This window comes from Coregonus clupeaformis, unplaced genomic scaffold (genome assembly GCF_020615455.1).
Source record: "Coregonus clupeaformis isolate EN_2021a unplaced genomic scaffold, ASM2061545v1 scaf0868, whole genome shotgun sequence".
Lineage (NCBI taxonomy): Eukaryota > Metazoa > Chordata > Actinopteri > Salmoniformes > Salmonidae > Coregonus > Coregonus clupeaformis.
Genome location: NW_025534322.1, coordinates 72,010 through 75,907, shown reverse-complemented (window position 1 = coordinate 75,907; position 3,898 = coordinate 72,010).

Below are 3,898 nucleotides of genomic sequence, written 5' to 3'. Positions count from 1 at the left end.
TCATTATATTTCATTGTATTCCTTTTGATAAGAAAATACATACAGTAGTTACCAGAAGCTACAATAAACTAATCTGTCATCTTAACAAACTCTACCTCAATGGTGCAATAAGCAACTAAATGTAGAACTGCAAGACCGTTACAACACCTATACAGTAGTGATAAAGGGGGGAATCGATAGTTACATATCGGGATATTATTTTCAACGATATCGTATCCCATCGTATTGACAATATCGCACTAATATTTTTGCACTAGTTGGCTGTCCCTGCTCCAAAACTCTATTTTTCCTTCATAGACTGTTCTCCATTTTCATTTTAAATAGGAAGCACATTTGTATTTCCATTACTTTTCTCATGCTCTCTCGTCTCTCTGCCTCAGACATATAGTGTGGCAACATGTTTGGAACATCGAATCACAATAAAATCACAGTATAGAATCGCAATACATGTAGAATCGTGAGAATCGTAATATATATCATGTCAGCACCTAAGTATTGTGTTAATATCGTATCATGAGGTCCCTGGCAATTCCAAGCGCTATTATCCAACACACCCATAATGTCTGGAATGTATATCTGCCATACCCATTCATAACATCAAACATGTTGTCTATGAAGTATGCTCTCCTTCTAGCCTGGCATTGCATGACAAGCTGCATAGTGTTTCAGTTAAAGCTACAGTCTGGGATTTGGGAAGCTGTTCAATGTTCAGCTGTAGTTCCTTGTCTTAGTCCCAGTAAATCCGAGCTACTTTGAGGAAAAACCGATTTAAATGGGGCAAGAATTCTATGGATTTTTTCTATTTGCATTCAGGGTAATGTGGATGATACTGCAATGGGATGGTTGCAAATTTTAAGATATTATGTGTGATTTTTTGAATATATATACAGTTGTTGAACCATGAACAGCTCTACATTATACCTTAATCATTGAGCCTAGAGTGTTTGCTTGAATACTGCATATTCAGGCCAGACTCACTAAATAATCTGCAACAATGTATCCCCCTGTATTGGACCCTCAAGGCATCACAAAGCAAAACTTGGGCAGCATTTCAAATGATGTACAGTAGGTGTTTTTGACAAGTTTTCATTCTATCCTATTAGTAAAATATATTATTCGTATATCATTCTTTTTTTGAATAATCAAAAAGATAATTGACTGTAATGTCCTTCATAAGCCCTGTTTCTCAGCCTTGTATCTTAGCACCATCTAGTGTGGTACAACATTACTGTCCAATCCATTTTAATATTGGAGTTAAAGCTTTGATCTCCAGCTTCAGAACAATAGAATAGCCACTTTATTAGCTTCAGTCATTTTCATCCAAATGTTTAAAAAAAACATTTGAGTTCAAAAGAAGTACAAACATCCCTGGGGTTCAGGCTCTGTCATTCCAACAGATGAAACACACCACAACTCATAAATAACAGAAATAGAACAGAAATAAAATTAAAGAGAAATGTATTCCAAAGGGAAGAAAGTGGTTGTTGCACTTAACCATCGGTACTTTTCAAGATCCTTCATGTGAACCATAACGGATATACTTTAGCTTTCCTTTGTGATTGGTTATTGTTCCTCATCCCTCGATTGCCACGATTTAAAACTTATATACGTACTTCCTGCATAGCAGAGCGTGACCAGGAAGGCAAAGAACTGAAAAACAGACAGATGAAAACATTGAAATTCAGTACAATAGTAGGTGTGAGTAGAGCAGGCTTAAATGGACCAAATAGATATCATTGGGATGGTACACAGTGGCATCATACCTCTCTTATCTGACTTGTAGGCATATATTTGCATTTTAATATTGTATATTTTAATATCGCTTTGATCATAAATACTCAGTCATATTTGTGGTATATTTTCACAGTTGGCGTGATTTAAATGTATGTCTGGGTGGTCTGAGGTGGTTTTCTTACCGTGGATGCTACCCAGCAGTTGTAGTTATGGCGCCCTTTAACAGCATGGCTGATTGAGGCTGCATCCACTGCTGCTGCCACCACATACATCACTGTAGCACTACTGTTGAAGAACAGGCCCTGTAGAACACCACATACATCACTGTAGCACTACTGTTGAAGAACAGGCCCTGTAGAACACCACATACATCACTGTAGCACTACTGTTGAAGAACAGGCCCTGTAGAACATCACATACATCACTGTAGCACTACTGTTGAAGAACAGACCCTGTGGAACACCACATACATCACTGTAGCACTACTGATGAAGAACATGCCCTGTAGAACACCACATACATAACTGTATCACTACTGTTGAAGAACAGACCCTGTAGAACACCACATACATCACTGTAGCACTACTGTTGAAGAACAGGCCCTGTAGAACACCACATGCATCACTGTAGCACTACTGTTGAAAAACAGGCCCTGTGGAACACCACATACATCACTGTAGCACTACTGATGAAGAACAGGCCCTGTAGAACACCACATACATCACTGTATCACTACTGTTGAAGAACAGACCCTGTAGAACACCACATACATCACTGTAGCACTACTGTTGAAGAACAGGCCCTGTGGAACACCACATACATCACTGTAGCACTACTGATGAAGAACATGCCCTGTAGAACACCACATACATCACTGTATCACTACTGTTGAAGAACAGACCCTGTAGAACACCACATACATCACTGTAGCACTACTGTTGAAGAACAGGCCCTGTAGAACACCACATACATCACTGTAGCACTACTGTTGAAAAACAGGCCCTGTGGAACACCAAATACATCACTGTAGCACTACTGATGAAGAACAGGCCCTGTAGAACACCACATACATCACTGTATCACTACTGTTAAAGAACAGACCCTGTAGAACACCACATACATCACTGTAGCACTACTGTTGAAGAACAGGCCCTGTAGAACACCACATACATCACTGTAGCACTACTGTTGAAAAACAGGCCCTGTAGAACACCACATACATCACTGTAGCACTACTGTTGAAGAACAGGCCCTGTAGAACACCACATACATCACTGTAGCACTACTGTTGAAAAACAGGCCCTGTAGAACACCACATACATCACTGTAGCACTACTGTTGAAGAACAGGCCCTGTAGAACACCACATACATCACTGTAGCACTACTGTTGAAGAACAGGCCCTGTAGAACACCACATACATCACTCTAGCACTACTGTTGAAGAAAAAGCCATGTAGAACACCACATACATCACTGTAGCACTACTGTTGAAGAACAGGCCCTGTAGAACACCACATACATCACTGTAGCACTACTGTTGAAGAACAGGCCCTGTGGAACACCACATACATCACTGTAGCACTACTGATGAAGAACATGCCCTGTAGAACACCACATACATCACTGTATCACCACTGTTGAAGAACAGACCCTGTAGAACACCACATACATCACTGTAGCCCTACTGTTGAAGAACAGGCCCTGTAGAACACCACATACATCACTGTAGCACTACTGTTGAAAAACAGGCCCTGTGGAACACCACATACATCACTGTAGCACTCCTGATGAAGAACAGGCCCTGTAGAACAGCACATACATCACTGTATCACTACTGTTGAAGAACAGACCCTGTAGAACACCACATACATCACTGTAGCACTACTGTTGAAGAACAGGCCCTGTGGAACGCCACATACATAACTGTAGCACTACTGATGAAGAACATGCCCTGTAGAACACCACATACATCACTGTAGCACTACTGTTGAAGAACAGACCCTGTAGAACACCACATACATCACTGTAGCACTACTGTTGAAGAACAGGCCCTGTAGAACACCACATACATCACTGTAGCACTACTGTTGAAAAACAGGCCCTGTGGAACACCACATACATCACTGTAGCACTACTGATGAAGAACAGGCCCTGTAGAACACC